Genomic DNA, 21,169 nt, shown 5'->3' on the forward strand with positions numbered 1-21,169 from the left:
ATCCAAAAAGTGTTTGATTGAATAACACCACAACTAATGCATTATAAGGCCATTGGCGATTACTTGTGTTCGACAGTCAACAACGTAAAGTTAATGAATATTTTGTTTCGATGTGCGAAGTAACGAGGAAGAAACTCGCTATATGAGTGTGTCATAAACATTAATAGTTAACAGGAGCTATTGAAATGGCATATCTGGTCGGAGGCCCAAGAAGTGAATTCAAGATGTTAGGAGGAGAGTGACTGTGTTCGAGTTTAGTCTGAATTGTTTCAGACTTATTCTAAACCCCTTCCAAGAATGAGAGATTTAGGCACTACTGTGGTTGAAAAAATTTTTGAGACATTGTTATTGTGGGCCCGCAGAGACTGCACGGAATCGTATGCGGCCGTACTGTTCAGAGTTTGATAATTTTAAGTGACTTTGCAGCTTAGTGGTGAACTGGATATTGAAGGGACAGAATTGATTCAGGGAAAATTATTGTAGTACAGTATTTTCACAGATTTATATTTTCTTATGGGTGGGTGGTTAATTTGAGATGGCTTAGAAAACTTGAGTGTCCAGCATGTGAATAATTTTTTTCATTCATATTTATTCAAAATTTTTTTATCTTGTTACCCTGATGCTGAAGTTTTACATAAAGGGATGCTAATTTTGCCTTTAATTTTTTATTTGGATTGACAAAACAATGTTAATGTAATCCTAACAGTTTTTTTTTTTTTCAAATAAATATTTTTTGTTTTTATGAATACATCATCTCATTCCAGTTCCTTACACCAATGTGCTCCCCTTCTCAGCCACTGTTTTTTCTTAGTTTTTTAATTATAATATTCCCTTTCACCTAATGTTCTTATACTTTTACTTATGATCAGCAAGCTAAAGGCAAGAGAAGCAAAGGGGTAAGTCAGGTTCTAGCTGGGTCCCCTTGCCCAGGATAAATCAAGGGGTGGTGCCCAGTGCTCCGTTCTTTTGACCTGTTACCTAGATTTTTGGGTATTCCACTGTTGTATATTTTTTGTGTAGTGAACGTCAGGTTGTGGTCGGCATTCAGACACTAGGCAGTTTGGGTGCTATCTTTGGCCACAGTCCGCAACCAATACAATGCAGTCTACATCTAATCGAATACAATGCCTTACATCTAGCCACACTGAAATTAGAAGGATAATTGGATAACTAGCAATACCTAATGGGAAAAATGCATCCCTATTAAAAATGGTATTGAACCTGTTCTAATTGAATAACTTGACAGAGATCCCCCTGAACTGGTTGTACAGCTGCGGACATTGCAACAGATCTGATGAAGCTGTTGTCTTAACCGCTACAACTCTGCTTCTCGCTGGGTCACAGCCACCTGGAAAAATTCTCATTAATGGTAAACTGAATCAAATAGGAACTAATTCCTTATCTAGTTCACTTTTTCTGAGTTAACAATAGGTATCTATACATGAGAGAAACTATACCTTATGTCATTCAACAGTGCATATTTCTAAAAAATCCCTTAAACACAAACATGAAAAATCAAATGCTTATAGGCCTTCATCTCTTTGAAACACCCAAAAAATTACTTCAATCTTTTCCAGTTCCGTTAATGCAAATGCTGTAACCTACCTTATTTTACTAAACCCCAAAAATTTTCAAAATAACTTGTGAAAACTGACAATTATGTTTGTTTTTTCTTTGAAAAATTTTGGAAATTTAATAACAGAAATATAATGACCAAATCCACAATAAACTCAAGAAAATATAACACAATATATGAAAATACAGATACAGTACCATTGAAAATATGAGGTGCTTTCAAAACTAGACAAAAATGAACATTAACTTACTTTTAGCTGATTGACTTTCGACAGCAGTACTTAATTCATTTCTTCTGTATGCGAGATTTACTAGCTGTCAATTCTTCCGTATGGCTCTTCAAACCATCAGTCTCTTCACATGCTAACATAAGGCTTTCTGTCAAGAAGAAAAAGGAAACGCTTATTTTGCTTACCAAAATAAAAAATAAACTAGAATGGACACTCAGTAGAGTGCATACCTTTGGCTATATCACATTGTATATCACAAGATAGGCAACTGAATTATGCACATTTCGGCACTAGTTTCATGCAAATCAGATAAAAATTGACCATGATATAGCAAAAAGATGTTTTTTATATTTTCATGATGGGAGAAGTACGAGAGGAAGGCCAAGGTTTGGGTGGATGGATGGAGTGAAGGAAGCTCTGGGTGATAGGAGGAGAGATGTGAGCGAGGCAAGAGAGCGTGCTAAAAATAGGAATGAATGGCGAGCGATTGTGATGCAGTTCCGGTAGGCCCTGCTGCTTCCTCTGATGCCTTAGATGACCGCGGAGGTAGCAGCAGTAGGGGATTCAGCATTATGAAGCTTCATCTGAGGTGGATAATGTGGGAGGGTTGGCTATGGCACCCTAGCAGTACCAGCTGAACTCGGTTGAGTCCCTTGTTAGGCTGGGAGGAACGTAGAGAGTAGAGGTCCCCTTTTTGTTTTTGTTTCTTTGTTGATGTCGGCTACCCCCCAAATTGGGGGAAGGGCCTTGGTATATGTATGTATGTATGTATGTATGATCTTAACCTTGACCTTTAGTCCAATCGTTTCCAAATTCTAATCAAATTGCCCTTGGATTAAGGTCAATCATTTCACCAGATTTTAGGAGATTCGGTCATATAGTTTTTGAGCTATGCGAATCACAAACACACAAAGAAACAAATACACATCTATCAAAACATAACCTTTCCAAAAAGTTAGAGAAGGTTACAAGACAGCACTATAATCAAACTGGGCATTAAGGATTTTGGATATGCTGCAGTTCTCTAAACCTAAAGCATCTTCCAATGGATTAAAAAAATTATTTTGTGAATTACACCTTAAAGCTTATATCGATTAAGTGAAATCTAATCAGCTGTGTTGGATCATCGGCAGTACTGTATAGTACCTTGCTTTAGGAGTAATTTTGAACACTGTACAAGCAAAAGGGGATTTGAGCACAAAAATTAAAATTTTAATTATGACTACATAAATCTGCAAGCAGAAACTGCTTTGCATGGACAATTATTGTTGACAATTATTAATGAGACAAGCATGTAAAGAGATGAAACTATTGTTCATGTAATTTCTAGGCCCTTTTCTTGGATGTTAGCTCGCATTGTCATGTTGACAGTACAGTATCATGACAATGGTCTCCAAGATGATCAATTTAGACGGAAAGGAGGAGATGATTATTATAAAAGTGAAAAAATATTTATTGGGGCACTTGAGTAAAGTGTGTGTGGGGCAGAAAAGCCAAAAATATGCAATTATATAACACCCACGATTTGTACAATTCTGAAGAAAAAAAGAGAAGAGATCAAATCAATTAAGTGTTGTGCAAGGGGGGCTGACAATGACAAAACAACAGCCATATATTTTTTATATCAGTGGAAAGTTGCTACTTATCAGTATCCATGAAATGCAGTTAGGAGGAGATTTGATTACTGTAAACACTATTTGTGAAAAATCAAAAGTAATGTCTGCTGACATTTTGAAAAGCAAACCAATGTTTTTTAGGAGATGACCAGGAAGATCTACAATACAGCAGAAGAGGCAATTCCTGGTCACAAACTCAAGAAGGACCGCCTAATCCTGCTGTTCTGAGCTAACGCTAGCGGGGGACTGCAAAATCAACCCTCTCCTAGTGTATAACTAGAATCCATGGACCTCTGAGAAGTACAAGGTGCAAAGACGCAATTGAACGTTATTTGAGGGTCAATTAACAAGGCTTGGGTGATTCTTACTTTGTTAGTGCAATGGATCTATGAGGTCAAAAAGTACCTTAAGGAGAAGAACCTCCTACTCCTAGCCTTGTTACTAATGGAAAATGCTACTGCCCATCCTTCCTCCATTAAAGACGACATGACGGAGGACATCAAATTCCTTCCGTCCAACACCACTACAAAATCCAATCCATGGACCAAGAAGTGATCTCTAAACTTTAAGAAGCTGTACACAAAAGAAATGTTCGCTGTACAGTATGTGTACTTACAGACATTAGGAACACACCAAGAGAATTTCCTCTATTTCTTCAGATCTTTGCTCAGACAGCATCTATTTTATAAGTTTACTACGCTTCCAGAGGGCTAAAATCACTGCAATATCTTTGATCAGACAGCCCAAATAAATTGGGAAAAATTGTATTATTTATGAGCTCGCTCCAAGAACAAATTAAACTCATAAACCATGTTACAACTGTATACTAAAACTAGCAAAATATTTATCCATTTCCTCTAACATTTTGCAAACAAATTCTGCACCACTAACCTTGTACATGAGACAGGGATTCCTTAGTGCTCAGGTAATCGGAAGTTATGCTATTGATATCCCGGGATGCTTCTGACAGCCATTCCTGGAGTTCTTCAACAGCCATGCGGAGGTCTGAACGTTCACTTTCAAAATTCTGTGTTTTCAGAATAACTACCAGGCATAGAGGTGAAAGCGCAGGACAGGGCCTAGGAGATGGATATGTACTGATCTATCGTGGAGTGCAGGAATCAGAAAGCATGGTGTTGCTATGATCGTAGGACCCAGACTTGCCCCCATATACAAAAAGTACATTTGATCAGCAAAAGACTTATTAGTTGCACAATTAGAGTAAAGAACACAAATTATAATGTCTTTCAGATTTATGCACCACAGCAAGGTCATACACAAGAGGAAAAAGATACTTTTATGGAACTTTTAGAATTACATTTGGAGGGACAGCCAGAAGGCATCAACCTACTACTAGGAGATTTTAATGCACGGATTGGCTGTGAGAGAAGAGGGATAGAGAGTGTAATAGGCCCATTTGGAGAAAACCTAACAGATTTTTGCATAAAAAATCACCTAATGATCATGAATGGATTATTTATACATGACAAATTCGTAGATAATTTGTATTTTTCCTAACTATACAAACCTATAATCAGGCCAAGGTATACCAGTCTTTGAGTGGTAAGCAGTGAAGACTTCTCGAGATTTACCATGATCCCCAGATCTTGGCAAAGTCTCAGAAGTTTGTCTCGGTGTTGAAGAAGGGTTGACACAGAGTCTGCTAGGATTAACCAGTCGTCCAGATAACGGAGGAGACGGATGCCAATCCTGTGTGCCCAGGATGATACTAGGGTGAACACTCTGGTGAAGACGTGGTGCTGTGGAGAGACCGAAGCACAGCACCTTGAACTGGTACTTTCTGTTGTCTAGGCTGAATCTTAAGTACTTCCTTGAAGACAGATGGACTGGGATCTGGAAGTACGCATCCTTTAGATCCAGTATGCACATGAAGTCTTGCGGTCTTACTTCTAGTCTGACCGTGTCCGCCGTCTTGTTCAGAGCTGAGAGGTCGATGACTGGTCTCCAGCCTCCAGACGCCTTCTTTATAAGAAAGAGTCGACTGAAAAAACCTGGAGATCCGTCGAGGACCTCTTGGAGAGCGCCCTTCTTCAACAGGGTCTGGATTTCTGCCCGAAGGGCTTGCCCCCTTGCCGATCCCATGGCAAGGGAGTTCAATGACACTGGATTCGTCGTCAGGGGAGGTAGAGATGTTATGAACGGGACGCGATATCCTAGACTGATCATAAAGATTGTCCAGGAATCTGCCCCGAGTTGCTTCCACCTGTTTGAGCAACTTTGTAGGCATCCCCCCACTGGTGGACATGCAGGGGGACGGACAGCCTATCCTAGCGTTTGCGGCCTCGGCTGCTCCCTAAGATTCTTGCCTTCCCTGGAGGATTTTTTGCCTTTCCTTTCTTTGACAGGAAAGGGCTTAGACACCAAGGTCTTCGCTGCTGTTGTCGTTTTAGTGGTCTTGACTGGACGGGACTGCTGTGGTGCTGGAGGCTTATACGGCTTGGATGTTAAAGCCCTAAGAAGGAGCGAGTCTTGATGAGACTTACTCCACCTCTCAGTGGCATGTTCCACATCCTTAAGCTCGAACAAGACGGATTCCTCTAGGGAGGACTGTCTAAGCCTATTGATCTCGATGCTAGGGACCTTCTGATGAAATCTCTCAGCTACTGCATCACGACGTTTCAGGATGGTATTTGCCCACAAGTTCAAGACTTGGTGGGCCTGAAACTCGATCGTGCGAGTACCTGAGAGAGGGAAGGTTTCCATAGCTTTCCTGGTACGTTCTTTGGAGAAATCCTCCGAACGTATCAGGATACCTAAGGTCCGCAACTAGATATCGAGCCACAAAGTGGCTTGCATAGCACACTTCGCAACTTTCTCCTGGTTGAGGATCTTGGCTGCCGAGAACGAGACCTGTCGGTTGGAGAGTCTCTCAAGAGGGACTCCCCTGGTTAGCTCTTCCAGCGAGTGGTGAAGAGGAAGAGCTAAACAAGGCTCCTGAAGGATCTCGAAGTACCTCCTCTGCTGTATGGGAGGAGGTGGGAGGAGCTTGTTGGTGGCACCGGAACAGTTGGAGGAGGACGTCTCGGAGAGCTGTTGTGAGATCTTGTCTCTGGTACTCTTAACCCCTTGAGACCAGGGCAGTGCTGCACTGGTCTTGGAGTGTTTCTGAGTACCAAAGACACGGTCCGGGACCCTGTCTTTGCCCTCTCGAGGAGGGAAACCCGTTGAGAGCCCTCAGAGTTAGTACTTGCCAAAACGCATGTTCTGACTCTTGCTGGTCTCCTCCTGCAGTAGGATTTGCAGTGAAATCTCCTTCTATCCCCAAAGGCTCTTCTTGGGGAGAGTCGCGGACATTCTCTGAGTGGCTAGCTGGCTCCATCCTAGTCCTAGTAGAGGACTTCGGCAATGTTTTGGAGTCCTTAGATTCCTTCCTGGGAAGGATGTAGGACTCTAACATTGACGAGGGTGGCATGTTCCTTTCAATCCCCGACTGAGTAGACCCCTTGGTGCGAGGAGAGGTTTCTCCCATTGGTGCGACGGGGGAAAGTCTCTCTTCGCGTGATTCCCTTGGGGACGGGAAATCTTCGTCCGAAAGGGAAGGAGAGGCAGTCTGAGGAAAAGAAGGAACCTGCCTCGAAGGTCTGCGTGGAGTCAGTTTCGCCCTTGGGAAATGACCGCATCTGGAACTCCTCTTTTTCTCTTCAAAGGCGTAGAAGAAGCCATAGTTTTGTGTCCCAATTCACAGAAGACAGGCTTGAAAGCGTGCGTTACGGCTCTGATCAGTGCACCGAACCAGGGCTGTTGGCTGACAGATGCACTGTCAGACATACCCCTTGAAGGGACAGCAATTGAAGGATCCCTGAGAGGAGTCCCTATAATTGGTGAGTTTGCCTAAGGTGGCTTTGGGATCCTGGACCCCTCTGGATGTATCCCTTCTCCCACAATGCGCGGTGGTATGCGCTCGCGGGGAGGGGAATGAGGCGATGGCAACCTTGCCGTGTGTAGTTTAGTAGTCTCGCGCGCGGGATGATATTGACTCTCGTGCGAGGGAAAATATCGGGGCTAGCGCGTGGGAGACTGTTGACGCGCACAGGATTAATACGTTGAGTGCGCGGGTGTGCAGGAGAGAGTTCACGCGCATCTATACCAGCTGTAGGGCGCGCTTGCAGGAAAAAGATCCCTAGCGCGCGGGCGCGCAGTTGAATCATGTGGGGTGAGTGAGAGAATGTTGGCGCGCATCCATTGGAGAGGATGGGCGAGCGTGCGCGCGTATTCTTAGCTGGAGCCTTGTTAGGCCCATGTAGAAATGACGACGGCAGGTCGGCAGGTCTGTCGGATGGAAGGTCAACGTGTTCTTTAAAAGGACGATCTTCCACCGAAGGCGATTGCGAACGATCTGCAGAAAGGTCCAGGACAAGTGCAGGAGCAGTGATAGATGATTGGTCTCGAGGCTCCTCTGCGATGGACAGCATCAAAGATGTTGAACCAAAGAGGCGTCTCCTCACCGCAGGTGAAGGAAGGCCTCTTAGGGTGAAGAGGAATGCGAGCCTTCGGACGAATGCGCCCTCTGGGGGCCGTTGGATCAGCAAGCTGACCTTCTGCAGTCCTCCAAAGAGGAGTCTCTGTAAGTGAACTCCCCTGAGGGGGAGAAATACTAGCAGGAGAGACTGACGATGGACTTAGTTTCCCCTCATAGGTTGAACAGGAAAGAGAGAAATTAAGCCGTCAGCTACCATTGAGTTTGGAGAGGCAAAGGTGATGGGTGATACCGCATGGGATACCTCTGACACCACAACGTCGACAAGAGACAGATGATCAACCTCTGACGGTGACGAAGATTGCGTGACAGCGACACCCAATCGGATGTAGTTAAGCAAAATCTCCATAGAGGGCGAACCCGTAAGCCCCAAGGAGGACCAAAGCTGAAATAAGGAGGTTAGTGACATATCCTCCCCTAGGGGGGAGAGGTGGAGCTGCTTCGCTAGGGGAAGCAACGTCATCTCTCGAGTCCCAAGGTTGGTAAAATATACATCGATCTACGCTACCACTCCACGGTCTCTCGAAAGAGACCGACCGAGTGGTGGGAAGAGGATTCAACAACGGAAGAAGAGGCCTTGGGTTTTTCTCATTTCGAAGCAACCTTCGAAGGAGAAATATCCCGTTTGGACTTCTTCTTCCGTCGTCGTGAAAACCTCTCCCAATGGGAGGTAGACCACTCCCTACACTTGTTGCTGCCATCACACCGTTGGCCCCTACAAGAAGGACAAAGGGCGTGAGGATTAGTCTCGACCGTCGACATGAATGTTCCACAGGGGCGGTCGGGAAACCCAGGGCAGGTGCGCATGATCGCAGAGGCCAACTTCACATATACAGAACTAGAAAAAGAAAAGGCAAAAGCAATTAAATGGCTGCCAAATGACGGCGAGGATGAAAGCAGGCATGTCCAACCACCATCCGAGCCGAGAGCAAAGTGAGCTCAAGCACAGGTGTGTGAGAGGGGGGTTGCAAGCTACCCTCCCCTACCCCCGCTACCTAGCGGTGTGGGGAGTAAATCTTCGTTAAAATTTAATGGCTCGTCATTTCAGCTACGCCGAAAGTAATACCCCTATTAAATAGCGTGGTTTGTATTCCAGTTACGGAACAAACCAGGACTCACACAAATACACTAGATATAGATGGAATCAAACCACAGGGCAGTTTGATAAAAAATCAGTAATTGATTATGTCGTTATATCAGATAAGAGGCTTGTAGAAAATGTTAAAGTATTGCCTGGAGTCTCCCTTGATTCAAATCATAGACTAGTCATAGGAAAAATTTACATTCCTCCCATAAGAACAGAGAAGAGAAAAATGATAAAAACAGAATCCTTGAAAGACCCAGTTATCAAAATGAGATTTCAAAACAAGTTTACAGAGAGGTTGCAACACCTGGAGCAGCGGGATTGGAAGGGACTAAAGGAGAGTGCCTTGGATGTAGGGGAGAAGGAACTTGGCTGTAGGTTTGTTGGAGGTACTAGGAAAAGATGTACAGTTTGGTGGAATGACGAAGTAAAAGGTGCAATAAAGATGAAGAACAAAATGCACATGAAATGGAAGAAAGAAAGGAACCAACAGACTAGAGAAGAATATGTATCTTCTAGGAATCAATCAGAAGAGATTAAGAGAAGATCACGGATAAATGCAATATAATATAAAGGATGAAAATGGAAACATTATTGGCACGGCTACAGAACTTAATGTAAAATGGACTACTTATTTCAATAGGTTACTAAATGTAACTACAGAAGGAAATGAAGAAGAATATATCTTTCAATTTGACAGAGAAAATAGGGAGGATGTGATTACTTATCATGAGTTTAAAAATGCTTTGAAAGAGATGAAAAATGTTATTTTTATAATAAAATAAATTTTTGAATATACTTACCCGGTGATTATATAAGCTGCAGCTCTGCTGCTCGACAGAAAACTCTACGCTCAAAATCCGCCAGCGATCGCTATGCAGGAGGGGGTGTACTTCAACAGCGCCATCTGTCGTGCAGGTACTCAGTACTCAATGTAAACACAGAACTCAATTTTCTCCTCGGTCCACTGGGTCTCTATTGGGGAGGAAGGGAGGGTCCTTTAATATATAATCACCGGGTAAGTATATTCAAAAATTTATTTTATTATAAAAATAACATTTTTCAATATTAAACTTAGCCGGTGATTATATAAGCTGATTCACACCCAGGGGGGTGGGTAGAGACCAGCATTAATTGTTTACATTATATGAGCTAAGGATTTTGTATTTCATTTTAGCAGTTATTCAAAATAACAAACATAAAATAAATAAGTACCTGGTAAGGAAGTCGACTTGAACAATTACTCTGCCTTTTTAAGTACGTCTTCCTTACTGAGCCTCGCGATCCTCTTAGGATGCTGAGCGACTCCTAGGAGCTGAAGTATCAAGGGTTGCAACCCATACTACAGGACCTCATCAAAACCTCTAATCTAGGCGCTTCTCAAGAAAAGAATTTGACCACCCGCCAAATCAACCAGGATGCGAAAGGCTTCTTAGCCTTCCGGACAACCCAAAAACAACAATAAAAAACATTTCAAGAGAAAGATTAAAAAAGGTTATGGAATTAGGGGAATGTAGTGGTTGAGCCCTCACCCACTACTGCACTCGCTGCTACGAATGGTCCCAGGGTGTAGCAGTTCTCGTAAAGAGACTGGACATCTTTAAGGTAAAAAGACGCGAACACTGACTTGCTTCTCCAATAGGTTGCGTCCATTATACTCTGCAGAGATCTATTTTGTTTAAAGGCCACTGAAGTTGCGACAGCTCTAACTTCATGTGTCCTTACCTTCAGCAAAGCTTGGTCTTCCTCACTCAGATGGGAATGAGCTTCTCGTATCAACATTCTGATATAATAGGATACTGCATTCTTTGACATAGGCAAAGAAGGTTTCTTAATAGAACACCATAAAGCTTCTGACTGTCCTCGTAAAGGTTTAGTTCGTCTTAAATAGAACTTAAGAGCTCTAACAAGGCATAAGACTCTTTCTAGTTCATTTCCAACCATATTAGAAAGGCTTGGAATATCGAACGATTTCGGCCAAGGACGAGAAGGTAGCTCGTTTTTGGCTAGAAAACCAAGCTGTAAAGAACATGTAGCCGTTTCAGATGAAAATCCTATGTTCCTGCTGAAGGCGTGAATCTCACTGACTCTTTTAGCTGTGGCTAAGCAAACCAGGAAAAGAGTCTTTAAAGTGAGATCTTTAAAGGAGGCTGATTGTAGTGGCTCGAACCTTTCTGACATAAGGAATCTTAGTACCACGTCTAAATTCCAACCAGGTGTAGCCAAACGACGCTCCTTCGTGGTCTCAAAAGACTTAAGGAGGTCCTGTAGATCTTTGTTGTTGGAAAGATCTAAGCCTCTGTGACGGAAGACTGATGCCAACATGCTTCTGTAACCTTTGATAGTGGGAGCTGAAAGAGATCTTTCTTTCCTCAGGTATAATAGGAAGTCAGCTATTTGGGTTACAGAGGTACTGGTCGAGGATACTGATACTGACTTGCACCAGTTTCGGAAGACTTCCCACTTCGACTGGTAGACTCTAAGAGTGGATGTCCTCCTTGCTCTAGCAATCGCCCTGGCTGCCTCCTTCGAAAAGCCTCTAGCTCTAGAGAGTCTTTCGATAGTCTGAAGGCAGTCAGACGAAGAGCGTGGAGGCCTGGGTGTACCTTCTTTACGTGAGGCTGACGTAGAAGGTCCACTCTTAGAGGAAGAGTTCTGGGAACGTCCACCAGCCATTGAAGTACCTCGGTGAACCATTCTCTCGCGGGCCAGAGGGGAGCAACTAACGTCAACCTTGTCCCTTCGTGAGAGGCGAACTTCTGCAGTACCTTGTTGACAATCTTGAACGGGGGGAATGCATAAAGGTCTAGATGTGACCAATCCAGAAGAAAGGCATCTATATGAACTGCTGCTGGGTCTGGGATTGGTGAGCAATATATTGGGAGCCTCTTGGTCATCGAGGTTGCGAAGAGATCTATGGTAGGCTGGCCCCATGTGGCCCACAGTCTCTTGCACACATCCTTGTGTAGGGTCCATTCTGTTGGAATGATTTGACCCCTCCGACTGAGGCAATCTGCCATGACATTCAAGTTGCCTTGGATGAACCTCGTTACTAGAGAAAGGTTTAGATCTTTTGACCAGGTGAGGAGGTCCCTTGCGATCTCGTACAACGTCATAGAATGGGTCCCTCCTTGCTTGGAGATGTACGCCAAGGCCGTGGTGTTGTCCGAGTTCACCTCCACCACTTTGCCTTGAAGGAGGGACTTGAAGCTTTTCAAGGCCAGATGAACTGCCAGTAGCTCCTTGCAGTTGATATGTAACGTTCTTTGATTCGAGTTCCAAGTTCCCGAGCATTCCCGACCGTCTAATGTCGCACCCCAGCCCGTGTCCGATGCGTCCGAGAAGAGAACGTGGTTGGGGGTCTGAACAGCCAGTGGCAGACCCTCTCTGAGGTTGATACTGTCCTTCCACCAAGTCAGGGACGACTTCATCTTCTCGGAAATGGGGATCGAGACCGCTTCTAGCGTCTTGTCCTTTTTCCAGTAAACAGCTAGGTGAAATTGAAGGGGACGGAGGTGTAGTCTCCCTAACGGAACGAACTGTTCCAGTGATGAAAGCGTCCCTATCAGACTCATCCACTGTCTGACTGAACATCGTTCCTTCTTTAGCATGTTCTGGATGCATACCTGGGCTTGACCTGTTCTGGGGGCCGACGGAAAAGCCCGAAAAGCTTGACTGTGAATCTCCATCCCTAAATACACAATAGTTTGGGATGGGACCAGTTGGGACTTTTCCATATTGACCAGGAGACCCAATTCCTTGATCAGATCTAGAGTCCACTTTAGATTCTCCAGACAGCGACGACTGGAAGAAGCTCTTAGAAGCCAGTCGTCCAAATAGAGGGAGGCTCTGATATCCGCTAAGTGCAGGAATTTGGCAATATTCCTCATCAGCCTCGTAAACACAAGAGGAGCTGTGCTTAGGCCAAAGCACAGGGCTTGAAATTGGTAGACAACCTTTTCGTAGACGAATCTCAGAAAAGGTTGGGATTCTGGGTGGATGGGGACGTGAAAGTATGCGTCCCTTAGGTCTAAAGAGACCATCCAGTCTTCCTTTCTGACCGCTGCTAGAACGGACTTTGTGGTCTCCATGGCGAACGTCTGCTTTGTGACAAAGACATTCAGCGCACTGACGTCTAGCACCGGCCTCTACCCTCCTGTCTTCTTTACCACTAAGAAGAGACGGTTGTAGAAGCCCGGGGATTGATGGTCCCGGACTTTGACTACCGCTCCCTTTTCTGGTAAGAGAGACACCTCCTGCTTCAAAGCTCGTCTCTTGTCTACTTCCCTGTACCTGGGAGAGAGATCGATGGGAGACGTTGCTAGAGGGGGTTTGCGAACAAACGGGATCTTGTACCCTTCTCTGAGCAACTTCACAGATTGAGCATCTGCGCCTCTTTCCTCCCAGGTCTGCCAGAAGTTCTTGAGTCTGGCTCCCAATGCTGTCTGAAGAAGGTGGCAGTCAGACTCTGCCCTTAAAGGACTTGGTACCTTTCTTCTTCCCACGTCTCCCTTCGGCACGAGCACCTCCTCTGCTGGAGGCTCTGCCACGAAAGGGCGGAATGAATCTGGACGCTGGAGTGTCCATCCTGGGTCTTGACAAGGTAGGCAAAGGGGTGGCTTTGCGGGCAGAGGACGCAACCAGGTCATGAGTGTCCTTTTGAATCAAGGAGGCAGCAATCTCCTTTATCAAGTCCTCTGGGAAAAGGCACTTTGAGAGAGGAGCAAAAAGAAGTTCCGATCTCTGACACGGTGTTACTCCAGCAGACAGGAACGAGCAAAGGTTCTCCCGTTTCTTGAGGACACCGGAAACGAACGAAGCCGCAAGCTCACTGGATCCGTCACGTATGGCCTTGTCCATGCAGGACATTATGAGCAAGGAAGATTCCTTGTCAGTCGGGGAGATCTTCCTGCTCAAAGCTCCCAGACACCAGTCCAAAAAGTTAAAGACCTTGAAGGCTCTAAACACACCTTTCAACAGATGGTCTAGGTCCGAGGGAGACCAACATATCTTAGAGCGTCTCATGGCTAGCCTGCGGGGAGAGTCTACTAGACTTGAGAAGTCGCCCTGGGCAGAGGCAGGAACTCCCAAGCCGAGAACTTCTCCCGTGGCATACCAGACGCTCGGTCTGGAAGATGGTTTCGCAGGGGGAAACGTAAATGCTGTCTTCCCTAGGTTCTTTTTGGACTGCATCCAATCTCCTAAAACCCGTAAAGCTCTCTTGGACGAGCGGGCAAGGACGAGTTTCGTAAAGGCAGGTGCGGATGACTGCGTGCCTAAAGCAAACTCTGACGGAGGAGAGCGTGGAGCCGCAGACACAAACTGATCAGGATACAACTCTTTGAACAGAGCAAGAACTTTTCTAAAGTCCAAAGAGGGTTGCGTGGTCTTGGGTTCGTCAAGGTCCGTATGTGGGTCGTCAATGTGTGCAGCGTCGTCATCATCAGAGAATCCATCATCTGAGAATTGAGGAGGAAGCGGCAAAGGAGTAGGAATCGGCTGGTCAGCCAAGTCCGGCAGCCCGGGTGCACGCGTGACTGAACCGGACGCAACGTCATGGAACTGTTGCCCAGTCTGAGAACTGGCAACAACCATAGCAGCGCGGGGACGCAAAGCGTCTACTCCAGACTGTCTAGTCTGATGTGGGTGAGTAGAGGTAACCACACTGGGTTGCGGAGGTTGACGCACCGCGTCAAAACAAAACAACTTAGAATGTTGTTGTACCTCGCGAACGTCAACGGAAGGCTCCGTTCGTCGCTGAACGTCAACATGCGGCTGGCAGGGTACACTGGAACGCATGGGTGGCGGGACTCTCTCAGCTGGAGTGCGGCAGAAGGTCGCCTCAGCGTCCACAGGACGCACAACCGTGGGAGGTTGTAGGCTAGAGGTTGGTGCAGCGTCAACCTTCTCCGCACGAAAGTCCTGCATCAACGACGTTAGCTGAGACTGCATGGTCTGCAGCAAAGACCACTTAGGGTCTACAGGAGCAGGTGCGGCAACAGGCGGTGTTACTGCCTGATGCGGTACCGCTTTGCCTCTCTTAGGAGGTGAGCAGTCGTCGGAAGACTGCAGCGAGTCCGAACTGACCCAGTGGCTACAACTGGGCCGTTGGACTTGCGCGGAAGGGACCGACTTGCGCTTAAGAGGCCGCGAGACCTTGGTCCATGGTTTCTTCAGAGAAACCTCTTCCGCAGACGAGGAATAAATGGGCTCTCTCGTCTTTGTGTGGGTGGGGCGATCTTGGGTAGATACGCCCGAAACCACGGAGGGAACGTCTGTTCGCTGATTAAAGCCTCTCGAACCCTTTGGTCGTACGACATTGCTTCTCCCCTGGGCTTGGGAGCTTGCAAGAGGTCCCGGACTGGGAGGACGATAGGCACGAACAGACGAACCCTCAAGCGCAACACTATCCACAACACTACCACTCACTTTATCACTACCCACTGCACTCTTGCACTTCAGCTCCTTGACGTCTGCCATGAGCTGGTTACGGTCACTAGCCAAGGACTCGACTCTCTCACCCAGAGCCTGGATGGCACGCATCATATCTGCCATCGAAGGTTGTTGAGTGCTAGAAGGGGGATCAGGAGCAACCACTACAGGGGAAGGAATAGGTTGTGGGGCATGAGGAGAGGAAAATTCAATGGAGCGAGATGAACTTCTCCTGACTCTATCTCTCTCTAGCCTACGTGTATATTTCTGGAATTCGATAAAATCGAATTCCGAAAGCCCAACGCATTCCTCACATCGATCTTCCAATTGAGGATCGATAGAGGCCTTCGGAAGACGCCTTGAACAGTCCCTAGCATTACACTTCCTGAATTTAGGGACTTGAGAAGGGTCAGCCATTTTGAATTAGTCAAAGGGGAATTCAAAAACTATCCAAAGTCGTCAACAAATAATCCGATATCAACAAAAGAATTCAAGGATGTATTGAAGATAACGTCTGCAAAGCGAAAGCTCAAAACTAGAAATGTGTACTTCACCAAAAATATGTGAAAACCAATCCAGTAAGCAACAGCGAATTTAGTAGGTCTTGCCGGTGGCACGACAGAGAGAAAATTGAGTTCTGTGTTTACATTGAGTACTGAGTACCTGCACGACAGATGGCGCTGTTGAAGTACACCCCCTCCTGCATAGCGATCGCTGGCGGATTTTGAGCGTAGAGTTTTCTGTCGAGCAGCAGAGCTGCAGCTTATATAATCACCGGCTAAGTTTAATATTGAAAAATGGGAAAATCCCAGGGTATGATAATATACCAATTGAGTTATTCAAAGGGGGAGGGGATATTATATGACCTAACCTTGTCATTCTGGTTAGAGAGCACAGTTACTGAAAACTGGGGAAAACATATTTCTGTACCCTTTTATAAAGGTAAAGGTGATTCAGGCAAATGCGAGAATTATAGAGGTACTGTATAATGCTCATATGTCATGCAGCAAAACTTTATGAGAGAATTTTATAAAAAAGGGTGCGAAACATCATTGAACCTCAGCTAGGCGAAGAACAGCATGGATACAGAAAGGGCAGAAGTACATCAGATCTCATTTTCGCCTTGAGGCTTGTTATTGAAAAACCATGGGAATACAATAGGCCACTGTATATAGCATTTATTGACTTGGAAAAGGCATATGACTTGGTACCTAGGAAAAAATTGTGGTGTTTAGGAGAGGTTTATGGACTCGACGGTAGATTGGGAGCTGCAATAAAGAGCACGCACGAACCATGTATGAATAATGTAAGGACTGGATACAAGAATGAAAATTGGTTTAGAGTAACAACAGGTGTTAAGCAGGGAAGCGTTCTTTCCCCACTCTTGTTCATTGCATATATAGATGTAATTATAAGAAGTTTTAAGGAAAGAATAAATATCTCGGGAGACTTATGATTTTTGCTGATGATATTGCTTTCTGGACATATGATCGGGAGGAACTAGAAAGAGCATTGATAGCCTTGAACATTTGTTTAACAGAAGCCGGACTGAAGATGAACATTAAAAAAACAGAAATATTAACAATCAACAAACAACAAGAAGCTCCAACGAACATCATGATAAGAAATACGGTAATTAAGGACACCAACGCATTCAAGTATTTAGGGTGTATGTTTACAGACAACGGCTATAAGAACAAAGAAGAAATTACTGAACGAATAAAGAAATATAATAAATGCTCTGGAGCACTCTATCCAATTATGAGAGATGCATACGTACCTATACCGTTACCGATCCCATAATCCACCAGGATCGTAGGGGCGCTGCATGGTGGAACACCGCAATAGGAGCCTCCACTTGTCACGGTCGTGTGTGAGTGCCTGGGTCTGGGCGAAGGTTTTTCCTGTCCATTCAGCAATGTTGTCGGTCCACCTCTTTCTCTGCCGCCCTCTTCTCCTCTTCCCCTGAACTGTTCCCTGGAGAATTGCCTTGGACAGGCCGCATGATCTTGTTGTGTGGCCATACCATTTTAGTTTTCTCCTCTTCACTGTGGACAGCAGATCTTCATAGCGTCCTAAGTGTTGTCTCACTCTTCTGTTGACTTCTTCATTTGTGACATGCTCAATGTACGAGATGCCAAGCACTCGTCTGAAGCATCTCATTTCTGCAGCTTGGATCTTTCTCTGTAGCTCTGCCGTCAGTGTCCAGGATTCACAAGCATACAGAAGGATGGAAATGACTAGGGCATGCAATAGTCTCAATTTGGATTTGACAGCGATGTTTTTGTCTTTCCAGATTGGATTCAGTTTTGCAAGCGCCGCTATTGTTTGCGCGATTCTTGCATGGACTTCTGGTTTGGATCCTTCTTGGCTGATGATTGCACCAAGGTACTTGAATTGTTGGACTGTTTCAAGCTGTTGACCACCGACCACAATTTTTGCTTTGATTGATTCGTCGCTGTTTCTCATTAGTTTTGTTTTTTCAGCACTGATTTCCATTCCGTATCTGGTTGATGTTTCATCCAGACATTTCACGAGGTTGACCAGCTCATCTTCGTTCCCTGCCAGGCCGTCAATATCATCAGCAAACCGAAGGTTGCTGATTGTTCGTCCTCCGATGCTAACTGTGCTCACATGATCTTCGAGTGCATCTGTCATAATTTGTTCAAGGAAGATGTTGAACAGGGTTGATGACAGAAGGCAGCCTTGGCGGACACCTACTGAAGTGCGGAAGCATTCGCCTATTTTGCCTTGGGCAAGGACCGCGCTGGTTGCTTTGTTGTACAGCTGTTGGATCGTCAGTATCAGTTTTTGTCCCATGTTGTACCTGTTCATTGTGGCCCAGGGGGCATCATGCCATACACGGTCAAATGCCTTTTTGTAGTCAATGAACACGTGAAAGATGTCTTGCTGGTGTTGGCTGTACTTCTCACACAGAACTCGAAGATTAAAAATCTGTTCCGTTGTGCTCCTTCCTCTTCTAAATCCAGTTTGTTCTTTGGCAATGATCTCTTCTGCCTGGGGTCTCAGTCGGTTCAGAATGACTCTCAACATCACTTTGCTTGCGTGGCTGATAAGGCTAATCGTTCTATAGTTTTGGCATTGCTGTAAGTTGCCTTTCTTGGGAAGCGTGATGATGAGGGACTGTGTCCAGGGTGTGGGCCATTCACCTGTCTGCCAGATCTTGTTGCAGATGCTAGTGAGGATGTCAGTCACTGTCTCTCCGCCTTGCTTTATAAGTTCTGCAGGGATGTTGTCTACTCCTGCAGCTTTTCCATGTTTTAGCGATCTGATCGCTTCCTCCACTTCTTCTCTCAGAACTGGGAAGTCGTCGTTGTTAGATGATTTGTGGCACGATGTTACATTGGGATCTCCATTGGTCTGGTAGTTGTAAAGGTCGGAACAGTACTCTGTCCACCTCTAGAGTATGTCTTCTTCTTCCATGAGGCAGTTCCCTGCTTTGTCTTGGATGGTACTGACTCGTGCTTGCTTTGGTTTTGTTAGATCTTTCACGATTTGGAATGCTCGCCTACTGTTGTTCTTCTCCAGCTTTTCCTCAATTTCTGTACACTGTTTTCCAATCCAATCTTCTTTGGCTTGGTTCATGCTTTTTCTTATCTTGCGGTTGATTTCTCTGTACTCTGTTGCTCCAGTGGGTGTGGTCTTGTTCTTTTTCAGTTCTCTTCTTTTGTCGCACATATCCATGATTTCATCTGTGACCCATCGCTGTATTTTCCTGCGAACGTTTCCAAGCGTTTCGTTTGCAGACTCTAACATGACTTTGTTTAATTGAGCTGTGGTCTTCCTCAAGCGTTAACAGTGGGGCAAACTTCCCTCCAACTGTTGCCTTAAAGGACTCTGCGATGTTGGGGTCCCTCAACCTGTCCAGGTTGAATTTCATCCTAGTGTTCTTGGGCTTCTTGATTGTCTTCAGCCTCAGTTTGAAGTTCACAAACACCAGATCATGGTCGCTACCGACATCTGCACCAGGGAAAGTTCTTGTCGTAGCTCTTTTGATCCCCGATCTGAACCGATTTTGTACAAGAATGTAGTCGATCTGGTTGTGGTGGATTCCATTAGGTGCATGCCATGTCCAGCGTCGTGATGCCTTGTGCTCACCGAGTGTATTTGCAAGCACAGCATTGTTGTAGCTGGCAAACTCTAGTAGTCGTAGTCCTCTCTCATTGGACACGTCACTGCACGAGGGGCCGCAGAATTCCTTCCAGTCCTTCAGTGCGTCTTTGCCCACTTTCGCATTCCAATCTCCCTGGATGATAAGTATGTCATTTTTGTCCACTTTGTCGATGGTTTCTTGGAGTTGACTAAAGAATGCCTCCACAGCATCATCGTCTTGGTCTGTTGTTGGTGCATAGGCCTGTACTATTGTGATGTTAAATGGTGCTGCTCTTAGGCAGATGGAAATGGCCCTGCTGGAAACTGGGCGGCAACCTAGTACAGAGTTCTTGACGTTCTTGTTGACAAGAAAACCTACGGCATTGGTATGTTTGTCCATCTCTCTGCTGTAGTAAAGTACATGACCTTCCTCGGTGAGATGCTCCCCATGGTTCTTCCACCTAACCTCACAAAGTCCCACAACGTGCCAGGTGTATTTCTCTAGTTCGTGTGTTAGTTCCTGTAGTTTCCCTGTCTGGGCAAGGGTTCTCACGTTCCATGTTGCTATTGCAACGTTATCTCTTCCTCGGATCTTCGGAGGGGACGTACCTATAGAAGTAAAGAAAACCATATTTGAAGGATTACTAACACCAATAATGACAAATAGATCAGAGAGCTGAACAAAGACGATCAAAAACAGGAGCAGAGTCCAAGCTTCAGCAATGAAAAGCCTAAGAACAATAATGCACAAAACAAGAAGAGATAGAATAAGAAATGTAGATTTTAGAAGGATGGTTGGGGTATCTCCTATGTTGAACAAGATTGAGAAGGGTCAGCTGAGATGGCTGGGACATTTAATGAGAATGGATGGAAATAGAATTGCAAGGAGGAGATGGGACTGGACGCCTGGTGGGAGGAGATCAAGAGGTAGACCACGTAAATGCTGGAAGAATGGAATTGAAGAGATTCTGACAAAGAACAACATGCCAACAATTGAACAGGTGAGAAGAGAGGGAATTTTTGAAAACAGAATTGAGTGGAGAAGACAACTGATTCCAATGACAGGCTGAAAGCCTACCTGGGAGTGGAAATAAGTAAGTAAGAATAATTACGTTAATGCTGTAAAATATTCTTCTTATGCAGTATTCTGATATTATAACATCATAAAAATTGGCTGCTTTAAGAACAAAATAACTTGAAAATAACAGTAAAATATAAAAGAATAAAAGTATTACCTTTACGTCATCCATAAACTGCTGTAACTCATTGTTTTTCCTTTGTTCTTCCATTTCCTTCTCCACATGCCATCCACTAGAGGAATAAAAAAACGGATCAAACTACAGGTACCGTACACTACACTAATTTGTATTTCTTATCTATACAAACGGAAGTCCTTTTATAGGCATAGGATTTCAGTGAAGCTGAAAGCTCGGCTATTGAAATTCATAATGAGGTGTCAGTGGCCCTTCCCACCCCCTGCCAGCTCACATATTAGCCACTTTTACCTTCAACTAGGACTTAAGGGGTGGATGAGGCAGAAATTATAGCTTTAAGGACTGGGGTTTATATACTGTTGTTAGGAAAAATACGAATGACTTTAATTTATGACATTCTTACAAAT

At 44.9% G+C, this 21,169-nt stretch overlaps 1 long non-coding RNA gene across 1 annotated transcript in view; it reads right to left on the minus strand.

Moving 5' to 3' along the window:
- Positions 1 to 556: 556 nt before the first annotated feature.
- The window catches only part of LOC137638352 (uncharacterized), a 46,998-nt gene continuing 26,385 nt past the window's right edge, over positions 557 to 21,169 (minus strand). Inside the window, exons 2-3 of the long non-coding RNA XR_011044092.1 lie at positions 1,827 to 1,953; positions 557 to 1,348 (exon numbers count right to left, since the gene is read on the minus strand). This is a non-coding gene — a long non-coding RNA (uncharacterized lncRNA). The remainder of the gene's footprint in view (positions 1,349 to 1,826; positions 1,954 to 21,169) is intronic.

The sequence above is a fragment of the Palaemon carinicauda genome, chromosome 3 (assembly GCF_036898095.1).
Source record: "Palaemon carinicauda isolate YSFRI2023 chromosome 3, ASM3689809v2, whole genome shotgun sequence".
NCBI lineage: Eukaryota > Metazoa > Arthropoda > Malacostraca > Decapoda > Palaemonidae > Palaemon > Palaemon carinicauda.